The 12,460-nt window shown below is 44.7% G+C and overlaps 1 protein-coding gene and 1 long non-coding RNA gene across 3 annotated transcripts in view; one reads left to right on the forward strand and one right to left on the reverse strand.

Moving 5' to 3' along the window:
• The window catches only part of EIF2AK2 (eukaryotic translation initiation factor 2 alpha kinase 2), a 54,350-nt gene extending 50,379 nt beyond the window's left edge, over window positions 1-3,971 (reverse strand). The window contains exon 1 of one of the 2 annotated variants that reach the window (XM_023216343.2): window positions 3,792-3,971. The gene's annotated coding sequence lies outside the window, so the exon portion shown is untranslated. The remainder of the gene's footprint in view (window positions 1-3,791) is intronic. The other variant, XM_023216344.2, reaches the window with a different exon arrangement.
• LOC111545389 lies at window positions 3,072-8,938 on the forward strand. Its single transcript, XR_002732430.3, has 3 exons — window positions 3,072-3,187; window positions 6,133-6,204; window positions 8,817-8,938. It is a non-coding gene; the product is annotated as an uncharacterized LOC111545389 (long non-coding RNA).
• Window positions 8,939-12,460: the final 3,522 nt, after the last annotated feature.

A 12,460-nucleotide genomic window follows, 5' to 3' on the forward strand; every position in this document is an offset into this window, starting at 1 on the left:
ACACACACACACACACACACACACACACACACACACACACACACACATCAATTCAATCATGCAGTCTCCACAAGCCACTGAGATTGTTTTTGTCGAGGTTACCAATGGCTTCCCCATCACTAAATCCAGTAGTCAGTTCTCAGTCCTTCTCTACTCGACCTACAACCAGCATTTGATGTGTTGATGTGGTTGCACATCCTCTTCTCCCTCCTCTCCCTGTCTTATCTTGGACTTTTAAGACACCCACTCTCCTGGTTTTCTTCTTTTGAGACAGAGTTTCACTCTTATTGCCCAGGCTAGAGTGTGATGGTGGCATCTTTGCTCACTGCAACCTCTGCCTCCCGGGTTCAAGCAATTCTCCTGCCTCAGCATTCCGAGTGGCTGGGAATACAGGCGTCCACCACCACACCCGGCTAATTTTTTTGTATTTTTAGTAGAGATGGGGTTTCCCCATTGTTGGCAAGGCTGGTCTCGAACTCCTAATCTCAGATGATCCGCCTCCCTTGGCCTCCCAAAATGCTGCGATTACAGGCATGAGCCACGGCACCTGGCCTTGGTTTTCTTCTGTTCTCACAAGCTACTCCTTTTCTGGTTCCTCTTCAACTTCCTTTCTTCCATTTATTTTTTTTTCAGCTTTCCTATGGTGCTAACTTCCCCTTTTCTAGATATTCCAGCATCACTGGGCCTGGTCCTTAGACTTGCTCTTTTCTACTTAGACTCACTCCCCCGGTGATCACCTCCGGGTTTGTGGTTTTAAATTCCACAGACACAATGATGGTTCTCAAAAGCATGCCTCCACCACGGACTCTCTCCTGAACTCCTAACTGTCTCCGTCCAACCTGCTCCCTGCTAAAATGCCCTTGACTCTACTCCTTCCGCTCTCTTGGCCTGGTCAATTTCTACTTCCTACAGATTTCAGCTCAAAATCCCAGACACTCCTTCCTAGGCCCTTCCACAGTGCTCATCCCCTTTGTAAAAATCGCCTATTTAATAAGCTCTATTTTCCAAAATAGAGCCTGAATTACTAGAGGTAAGGGACCAGGCTCAATAATGAATGAATGAGTACCAAAATATCTCCAGATACCCCATCCAGGACTTGTCATCTGCTTTCCTCTACATGTATAGTGCAATATCTGCATTCTCTCTGTACCTACCAATCTCCACTCATCAATCAGGATCAACACAGCCTTCTTTGATGCTGGAGGGTCAGCTAGTATGGGCTTGCCACTCCACCTTGCCCAACCTTCATCACAGCCCTGACTGCTTTTTAAACTAATTAGTGAGTTATTTGGGGAGCAGATTCTACATTTTATTCACTCATCTGGAAGAAACCTCCATCATAATCACTAAAAAATTATATTTGTCCATCTTACTAATGCCCAGACATTACTTCGGCTATGCCTCCACTCACTTCCAGCAGACTACAGTCACCCTGCAGGCTTAGCCCCCTCCAGGGCCAGCATATTGCTTCACATAGATCATTCCTTCAACTAGCATCTGATTAATAAATGAATAAACGGTGGGGGGCGGTGGCTCACATCTGTAATCCCAGCACTTTGGGAGGCCGAGGTGGGTGGATCACCTGGCCAACATGGGGAAACCCCGTCTTTACTAAAAATACAAAAATTAGCTGGGCATGGTGGTGCATGCCTGTAATCCCAGCTACTCAGGTGGCTGAGGGAGGAGAATCACTTGAAGCCTGGAGGCAGAATTGCAGTGAGCTGAGACTGCACCACTGCACTCCAGCCTGGGCAACGGAGCAAGACTCCATCTAAAATAAATAAATACATAAATAAACAAACAAACTATAGGTCAAGTATTCGGGATCTCCAGGTTCAAATAAGCAAACTGAAAAACAATAGCATAATCTGCCCAAGAGTCTAAATTTCTAAGTGACACCAGAGAGCCTGTCTTTTACCTTCCATCTGGCATGGCATTTTTAGTACTAAAGAAAACATGGGGCCATGTAATCCTCATGCCTGTAATCCCAGCACTTTGGGAGGCTGAGGCAGGTGGATCACCTGACATCAGGAGTTCGAGACCAGCCTGGCCAACATGATGAAATATACTAAAAATATAAAAATTAGCTTGGTGTGGTAGTGGGTGCCTGTAATCCCAGCTACTCAGGAGGCTGAGGCAGGAGAATCACTTGAACCCTGGAGGCAGAAGTTGCAGTGAGCCGAGATCGAGCTACTATACTCCAGCCTGGGCGACAGAGTGAGACTCCATCTTGAAAGGAGAAAGAAAAGAACAAAGAAGGGAGAGAGAGAGAGGGAAACAAGGAAACAAGGAAGGAAGAGAAGAGAAGAGGAAAAAGAAAAGAAAGGAGGGAGGGAGGGAAGGAAGGAAGGAAAGAAGGAAACATGGGCAACAGGACGCCTCATTATTTTGGAATTCAAAAGGGAGTTTTTGAATTACCATTCATTTAGCAAACATTTAATCAGCACCTATTATGTACTAGGTGCTGGGACTATACTAGTGAACCCTGCTATAGGTAATTGTGAAATTACCAGTGGAGGAACAACCCACAAGAAAATGTCACCGGGTGGCCGGGCGCGGTGGCTCATGCCTGTAATCCCAGCACTTTGGGAGGCTGAGGTGGGGGATCACAAGGTCAGGAGTTCAAGACCAGCCTGGCCAATATGGTGAAACCCCGTCTCTACTACAAATAAAAAAATTAGCTGGCTGTGGTGGTGGGCGCCTGTGGCCCCTAGCTACTCGGGAGGCTGAGGCAGGAGAATCGCTTGAACCCGGGAAGCGGAGGTTGCAGTGAGCCAAGATCGCACCACTGCACTCCAGCCTGGCGACAGAGTGAGAATCTGTCTCAAAAAAAAAAAAAAAAAAAGAAAGAAAAGAAAAGAAAGAAAGAAAAGAAAAGAAAAAAGAAAATGTCATCAGGTGATAACTACTATGTTGAAAATTGAGGTAGTGGAAGGGGGAACAGCAAGGGCAGAGTGGGGTTTCTTGTATATGCTGGTTGTTTGAGGAAGGCTGCTCTGATAAGCTGGCATGGGAAGCAGTGCAGGATAAGGGAGGGGTTTCCCCATGCAAGTATCTGGGGGAGAAGCTTTCCAGGAAGAAGAAACAGGCAGTGCAAAGGCCTAGAGGCTGGAGGATGCTTGGCTGTGCACCAGGAACAGCAAGGAAGCTAGCATGGCCGGAGTAGGGGGTGCAGGGGACCTTGCCGGTGAGCCTTAATAAATGTCTATAGGATTCTGACGAGACAGGAAAGCTATGGGGTAGGTCTGAGCAGGGCAGAGTCTCGTTCTTACTTAAAGGAACATTCCAGTTGCTGAGGTGTGTAGAAGAGGTAGGGGGTGGAGGTTCGGGGGTGAGGAGACAGAGTGGGAACAGGAACTGAGGCCAGGCAATTGGGAAACTACCGCAACTCTCCATGCAAGAGATTTTTAGCCAGAGATTGTTCAGCCAGTCTATGAGTATTTCAGGCCTCCGTATTTTCCGTTATGTCAAGCCACTAGGCCTATTCATCTTCCACTAGACCCAGCCCCACAACTGCTCCCTAGGAAATATTTGTTACTTGCACTGATAAAAATTCTTCGCGGGAAGGAAATGGCTTTCAGTCCCCATTCCGCTCCACGATCCTTTCCCCGGATTCAGGGAGGGCCCCACACCCGGGCTGTGGGCCTCGGACTGCTCTCCCATTGCTGACCCAGCTGGGGGCCAAGGGCTTCGGATCAGCGTCCGCGTCCTGAGCTGGGGACGCAGGATCGGCGGGTCCCGCCCCGGCTGGGCCCGCAGCCCCTATCCCGTGGCCCCCCGGCCCCGCTCACCTGCGCTGCGGCCGCCGGCTGGAAACTCGCGGCTTCGGGAGAATGGGCTCCCAGTTTCGTTTTCCCCTCGGACTCCGCCTTCCCTGCAGCCGCCCGGCCCCCTCTCGCACAAGCCCTCGTCTGCTACGGGATTGGGGTAAATTGGCGCTGGATCCAGAGTGCGCGCGAGAGGCACTGGCGGGCGACACTGGCGCGGGGGCTTGGCACCCTCGTGCAGCCTCTGCGCGGCCAGGACCCAGCACCCCCAACCGCCTCCCCGCCCCCCCCGCCCCGGGGCTCCTGGGGCAGGTGGCTCTGGCTGCATTAGGCTTTGGAATCAAGGGTTCCACTTACTCTCAACACAAATATTTGGAGAGGGGTTGGGAAGATGGGTCGTAGCAGCTCCATTTTACAATAGAGGAAATTAAGTAAATGAACTTACCTAGGGGTCCAGCGGCTCGTAAGTGGGAAAGCCAGGATTCAGTTAAAGTCCAGGCCTGTAAACACCAAAGCACTCCTCCCCACTTGCCACACCGCTGCCACCTCACTTTTACAAGGCTGGGGATGAGAGGCCTGGAGGCGTAATCTCCTTCACTCTGCTCCCGCCCATCCATTCATTCATGAGCAGACACTTGTCAGCCGCTGTAAAAGCACCTGCAGGCCAGTCCTGCTGTTAAAGAGAGCCACCTGCTCCCTACAGTACCCCAGGGAGTTTCCTATATAGTCCAACACCAGTAGTCCTCGATTTATAGAAATTCTACTCACCTGATGGACTGTGACACACTCCCAGAGTCACACAGAGTTCCACAGTCATTGGCACAGTGACTAATGAGTATTGAGGCACAGAGGAGTTAGATTAACACAATTAGTAAGCAGCAGAGTTAGAATTATAACCAGGAGTCTGTAATCTCAATATCTTAGCCAGGATAAGAGAGGGAGGTGGTCCCAAGACAGACCTCAAATATACATTAAATATTATGCCTAGGCCGGTGCGGTGGCTTATGCCTGTAATCCCAGAAATTTGGGAGGCCGGGGGAGGGGGGAGAAGATCACCTGAGGTCAGGAGTCCAAGACCAGCCTGGCCAACATGGCAAAACCCCATCTCTACTAAAATATACAAAAATTAGCTGGGCATGGTGGCGGGCACCCCGTAATCCCAGCTACTCCGGAGGCTGAGGCAGGGAGAATTGCTTGAATCTGGGAGGCAGAGGTTGCAGTGAGCTGAGATCATGCCACTGCACTCCAGCCTGGGCGACAGAGTGAGACTCCATCTCAAAAAAAAAAGAATATTATACCTAGGCAGGCATCTACTCCAGCCTCCTTTCTCCATCCCCCCACAGCCCCGCATTGCAGAGTATCAACAACTAAAATCTACACTGTAGCTCAGGTCCTGGGCATAGCTTAATTCCCTCAAATGTAAAGCACTGGCGGGAGGTTTAGAAGGTGGACATGAGGTAGAACCATTTTTTGTGGCATTTCCAGGTGACAAGAAAACTCTGACAGTGCTGGGTGTCCATTTGTCAGCTTTGTGGGTGTTGGGGTGGCTGTGGCAGCAACAATGGCAGTAGCGAGGACAAGTTTTTCTGACTTTTTGAGCCCCTGAACTGCCCAAGAGAGCTTAAAGAATGAAAAATGACAAGCTCAAGCACAATCAGAGGACACAAGCTTTTATGACTGCACCAGAAAACCCTCCTAGCCTCAGGGGTGATGTAAAATCTGCCTTTTCTACTGGGGAAAGATTTGGAAGGAATGATATCAGAGGGCTGGTGATGAGGTCTAGGGGAATGATATGATATGGGTGAACTTCTTGGAATGGGCAGAGTGTGAGCATATTGGGCTCCCTAAGGAGCCCAATTCCCTACCGTCTGGGCTCCCCAGGTGCAAAGCTTGGTGCTGCAGGTACCAGAATTACAACATAATTGTTTTGAGACGGAGTCTTGCTGTGTCACCCAGGCTGGAGTGCAGTGGCACGATCTTGACTCACTAAGACCTCTGCCTCCCGGGCTCAAGCAATTTCCCTGCCTCAGCCTCCCAAGTAGCTGGATTACAGTTGTGTGCCACCACACCCAGCTAATTTTTGTATTTTTAGTAGGGAAGGGGTTTCACCATATTGGCCAGCCTGGTCTGGAACTCCTCACCTCAAGTGATTCCCCCTCCTCGGCCTTCCAAAGTGCCAGGATTACAGGCGTGATCCACGGTGCCTGGCCTAGAATTACTATATAAAATTAATTTGCAGCCTCATCAGGTCTCTTCTATGAACATTGAGGGCATTGACTGTGAAAGAATGAAGCCCTGGGAATTTGGGTGGATTTGAATGAATTCAAGTGCCACTGCCCTCCTAAATTCTGCTGTGTCTCCACAGGTTTCCCACCATTGTCTGATAAGGCTGGTACAGCCTACATTGAAGAGCATGAGACAGCCACCATGCAAGGAGGTGCTGATTCTCCAAGAGATACCAAGGAGGTATCTCTACCTGTGCCTTCACTTCTAGAACTAGAATCAGATGCTAATGCACTCCAAGAGGATATGAACAAGATCTGATTGAGGGGAGATGCTTTACACAACAAAAGAGCAACAGAAAGCAAGAAATAGGCATGGCAATGAGTCTAAAGATGACATGAAGAAAGTTGAAAGTTGAGGCTGAGCGGGGTGGCTCACGCTTGTAATCTCAGCACTTTGGGAGGCCGAGGCGGGCGGATCATGAAGTCAGGAGATCAAGACCATCCTGGCCAACATGGTGAAACCCCGTCTCTACTAAAAATACAAAAATTAGCTGTGCGTGGTAGCATGTGCCTGTAATCCCAGCTACTTGGGAGGCTGAGGCAGGAGAATTGCTTGAACCAGGGAGTCAAAAGTTGCAGTGAGCCAAGATCGTGCTGCACTCCAGCCTGGCAACAGAGCGAGAAAAAAAAAGAAAAAAAAGAAAAGAAAGTTGATGTACTGTCTCTAGCATGGGAGTGCTTAGCCAGTTTGCCCAGTTGGTTTACTATAATCTGAGCTCAGTGGCAGCTCACACTAAATGAAAATGTAATGCCAAGTAATGCAGATAAAGAAATCAAAAATACTTAGGGAGTCAGGAATATTGGAGTCGATTCATCTTATGCAACCTAGTCACTTACTCCATAACCATGGCCCCCAAGAAGATCCAAAGGGCCCTCCTTCAGTGGCTTGTATGGAGCCAGTGGCTGGCAATGCAGCTGATGTTCAGAGAGTTGGAAGGAATGATATCAGAGGGTTGATGATGAGGTCTAGGGAAATGATGTGTGTGAACCACTTCGAATGGGCAGAGTGTGCATATTGGGCTCCCTTGTGAATGTTCACCAAAGGCACCCACTTCTAAAGAGGCTTTTGAGAAGCAGTTGAGCAAGAAGACTTCTGTTAGCCTTTTCCCCAGCTATACCAGTGCTTGTTCTAACAAATAAAGAGGCTGTGATACCAGGAATGGAGGATATGTGTGAGTTTATCCACATGGGCTTCTCAGCAAGGCCTTACTTACTACATAACTCTTTGTGATTGTCAATACGGTTATTGACCTACAGTCAATCCCATAAGTCTAGCTCTTTTAATACTCACAGTGACTTTTAGATCAAAATGTATAATGGTAAAGCAACTAATCAGACACAGATAAAACAATCTTGTATGTATCAATTATTCTTAATTCTTTTTTTACTAGCAGAGGAAAAATAATAACTATTATTCTTGCTTTTGGAAATTGTAGAGTGGTCCATATTTATGTTGTACCACATCTCTTGTGGCTCTTTCCCTCAAATGTTTCTGCTTTAGTAATTTGTCTTGCTTACTTATAAAATCTTCTTATCAATAGTCCCCACATGCACATTATTATAAAATCATCGCTATGGTCTGAATGTTTGTGTCCCCCATAAAACCCATAAGTTAAAACCTAAACACCAATGTGATGGTATTAGGAGGTGTGGCCTTTGGGTGGTGGAACTGGTACTCTTATAAAAGAGGCCCCAGAGATCTGCCTTGTCCCTTTCATCATGTGAAATACAGCAAGAAGGCCGGGAGTGGTGCCACGCAGCTATAATTCCAGCACTTTGGGAGGCCGAGGTGGGTGGATCACTTGATGCCAGGAGTTCGAGACCATCCTGGCCAACATGGCAAAACCCTGTCTCTACTAAAAATACAAAAATTAGCTGGGCTTGGTGGTGCATGCCTGTAGTTCCAGCTACTCCAGAGGCTATGGCAGGAGCATTGCTTGAACCTGGGAGGCAGAGGTTGCAGTGAGCTGAGATCATGCCACTGCACTCCAGCCTGGGTGACAGAGCAAGACTCTGTCTTAAAAAAAAAAAAAAAAGAAAGAAAGAAAAAAAAAAAAAGAAAAAGAAAATAGTCAAGCCCAGAGTCATCAAGGGCTTACAAGACACTATATTTCTTGGACCCTGGTTGCCACTGTAACCTTGTCTCTTGTTTCTCTGCCCTTCTTTCATTCTCCTCTAGTTACATTGTCCTCCTTGTGATTTTTCAAGAATGCCAGGTATCCTACTGTCTCAGTGCCTTTGTACTTGCTCTTCCTTTTACCTGGAACCTTGTCCTTCAGATATCTGCAAAACTCACAGATCTTGTTGAAACGTCACTTGCTCATGAAGCCCCCTGACTACACTATTTAAGTTCCAATCATTACTCTCACCCTGTCGTCACTCCCTATCCCCCTCATTCTGTTCTATTTCCCCTCCATGACACTTATAGCCTTTTATTATATAATACAACTTATTGATTCATTGTCTTTGTTGTCTCCTTCCTCGAACATATAAGGTCACATGGACAGGGATTTTTGACTGTTTTATTCACTAATTATTTCATTGTCTGGAATAGATCTGGGCCAAAACTGGGCTGCTGCCTGTTTTTGTAAATAATGCTTTATTAGTGCACAACCACATTCATTCATTTATATATCGTCTATGGCTGCTTTGACACTAAAATGAGTTGTGTTGAGTCATTGTGACAGAAACTGCATGACCAGTAAAATTGAAAATATTTACTATCTGATCCCTCACAAAAAATGTTTGCTGATCCTTGTTCTAGAATGATGACTAGCCATGGAGGAGGAGTGGAACTGGCAAGGACACTGAGAGGCAGCAGCTAATAGGGAAACAAGGAGACGTGGAATCCTACAAGCCAAGTGAAAAAAAACCTTTTTCTGGAAGGAAAGCATAATCCACTCTATCAAATGCTGCTTAACAAATGCTTGTTGAATGAATACTGGGAGACAGATGAAGGCCCCAGTGTTCCTCTCCCTGATGCTATTCCTCTTCCTCTTCTCAGCAGAGATAATCACTCATTTAACTTATTCACATTTGTGACTTAAAGGGTATTACCTCTGTATGCATTTATTTTAAAAAATAAAATCTTTCTATGTTTTAAACTTGGTTTTTGTATTTTTTTTTTTTTTTGAAAGAGGTAAAATACACATACCATAAAATTCACCATTTTAACCTTTTTTTTTTTTTGAGACAGAGTTTTGCTATTGCAGAGTTTGCTATTGTCACCCAGGCTGGAGCGTGGTGGCACAATCTCTGGAGTTTCACCCCAGAAAGAAACCTCATATCCATTAAGTAATTCTTATGTATTTTAAGACTTATTTACTTTACCATGGTCAGCCTGGGGATCAAAAATAATCATAATAAATAAAATTAAAATTAAAAAAGGTATTTACTTAATACACATAGCTCTAATTCATAAATCTCGGCTCACTCCAACCTCCACTTCCTAGGTTCAAGCAATTCTCCTGCCTCAACCTCCCAAGTAGCTGGGATTACAGGTGCCCACTACCACGCCTGGTTAATTTTTCATATTTTTAGTAGAGATGGGGTTTCATCATACTGAGCAGGCTGGTCTCGAATACTCCTGACCTCAGGTGATCCGCCCACCTCAGCCTCCCAAAGTGCTGGGATTACAGGTGTGAGCCACCACACCCAGCCTAGCCCTTTTAAAGCATGTGATTCAGGGGAACTTAGTACATTCACAATATTGTGCAACCATAACCACTATGTAGTTTCAAAACATTTCATCACCCCAGAAAGAAACCTCATATCCGTTAAGTAATTCTTATGTATTTTAAGACTTATTTACTTTACCATGGTCAAACTGGGGATCAAAAATAATCATAATAAATAAAATTAAAATTAAAAAAGGTATTTACTTAATACACATAGCTCTAATTCATTTATTTTAACTGCTGAATATTTATTTCTATTAATATTTCAAAATTTTCTTATCCATTCTTCTCAGTTTTGTTTTTAAGTTTCTCACTATTTACAAACAATGCTGCAATGAAGATTTTCCTTCATGTTGCCTTATGCAAATAAGGAAGAGTTTCTCTTAGATATATGCCCAGGAATGTAATTGCTGGATTGTGAAGTACATGCACAAATAACTTTACCAAATTTATTTCCAAAATGTACAGGAGTATACTTCTATTTCTTCTCTCTTATCCTTTGTCTCATTGTTATCATAGATTTACTTCTATATATAAGCCCCAAAATACATTGTTATTACTTTTGCTTTGAATAGATAATTATCTTTTAAAGAGATTTTAAAGACAGATTTGTTTTTAGACAGAGTTTCACTCTGTTACCCAGGCTGGAGTGTGGAGTGCACTGGCACGGCAATCTTGGCTTACTGCAAACTCCGCCCCCTGGGCTCAAGTGATTTTCTTGCCTGAGCCTCCTGAGTAGCTGGGATTACAGGCACCCACCACCACACCTGTCCAATTTTTGTATTTTTAGTAGAGACAGGATTTCACCACGTTAGTCAGGCTGGTCTCAAACTCCTGACCTCAGGTGATCCGCCGGCCTTGGCCTCCCAGAGTGCTGAGATTACAGGCATGAGTCACCACGCCTGGCCATGGGGAAATATGTTTTATATATACCCACACATTTGCCATTTTTGGTGCTCTTCATTCCTCTGTGTAGACCCAGATTTCCATCTGGCATCATTTTCCCTCTGTCTAAAGAACTTCTAGTATTTCCATAGTACATATCTGTTGGAAATTATTTTTTTCAGGCTGTATTTGACAGAAAAAGTATTTATCTTCTTTTCTGAGAGATATTTTTGCCTGATATCAAATTCTAGGTTGACAAAGATTTTCTTTCAGTCTTTCAAAGATATTACTCCATTGCCTTCTATCTTGCATAGTTTCTGATGAGAAGTCTGTTGTATTTCTTACGTGTTTCTTTATATGTAACATCTTTTTCTTTAGCTGCCTCAAAGATTTCTCTTTGTCACTGGTGTTCAGCAATTGCATTAGGACGTGTTTTGATGCCATTTCATTATGCTTATTCAGCTTGGGGTTTGTTGACAGTCTTGAATCTGCAGATTTATAGTTATTTGAATTTGAACAATTTCAGTCATCATTTTTTCCATTTTTTTCTGTACCTCTTTCCTTTTCCTGATATTCCAATTACATGTAAATTTGCTTGATATTGTCCCATAAGTTACTGAAGCTCTGCTTATGTTTTTCTGTGGTCTTTTTTTTTTTTTCCTGTCTTCATTTAGAATAGTTTCTATTGCTATGCCTTCAAGTTTCCTGGTGTTTTCTTCCTCTCCATCTAATCTACTGTTCTGGGAAACCTATCCATTGCCCTGGGTATTAGTCTCTCCACTTTGACTGGTGGGAACATGAACTATTTCCACCTCTGGATGAAGTCCAGGAAAATTCTTTGGCTCACTGCTTTCCAGCAAGTCTTTCCTTGTCTTGATGGAAATTTACACTGTCTTTGTAAAGTTTTATTCCATGCATACGGATATCTGCACTCAGTTAAAGATTAGAAAGATTCCCTCTGCAGATCTTTGAGGTTCCTGCTATGTTAAATTTTTAACATACAGTGCTCTTTTCCCCAGCAATCGGCTCTGAAAACCTAGCCTCTTCAGCCTGCCTGACTCCCAATATCCAACTCCAATTTTATGAGACTTTTGTATGAGGTTCCCTTTCCCTGTGCTGCAGCTTGGAAACTGCCTACAGGTAGCACGCTCAGGAAGGTGTAGGGATCAACTCACTTGTTTACTCCTTCTCAGAGATCCCAGTATTGCTCTGACTGTTGTTCAATTTTCCTAATTACCACATTTTTTTCTCATTATCTATTTATTTGCCATTTGGATGTCCTCTTCTATAAATTACCTGTCTATATCCTTTACACTTTTTTTTTTTTTTAAGAGAGAAGGTCTTTGTTGCCCAGGCTGGAGCGCGGTGACACAATCATGGCTCACTGCAGCCTCAACCTCCTGGGCACATGCAATCCTCCTGCCTCAGTCTCTTGAGTAGCTGGTACTATAGGCACACACCACCAAGCCTGGTTAATTTTTTCTTTGGTAGAGATGAGGTCTTGCTATGTTTCTCCAGCTAGTCTTGAGCTCCTGGCCTTAAATGATTCTCCTCAGCCTCCCAAAGCACTGAGATTACAGGCATGAGCCACAGCATCTGGCTACATTTTTTTTTTTTTCCTACTAGGCTATATTTTATTTCATCTATTGATATTAGTTGTTCTTTATATACTCTAGATATTAGCTTTTTATTTAGTATTTTCTCCCCTCCCTCCCTCCCTTTCTTCCTCTCTCTCTTTCTCTCTTCTTTCCTTCCTTCCTTCCTTCCTTCCTTCCTTCCTTCCTTCCTCCCTCCCTCCCTCTTTCTTTCTTTCTTTCTTTCTTTCTTTCTTTCTTTCTTTCTTTCT

Source organism: Piliocolobus tephrosceles, chromosome 15 (genome assembly GCF_002776525.5).
Source record: "Piliocolobus tephrosceles isolate RC106 chromosome 15, ASM277652v3, whole genome shotgun sequence".
NCBI lineage: Eukaryota > Metazoa > Chordata > Mammalia > Primates > Cercopithecidae > Piliocolobus > Piliocolobus tephrosceles.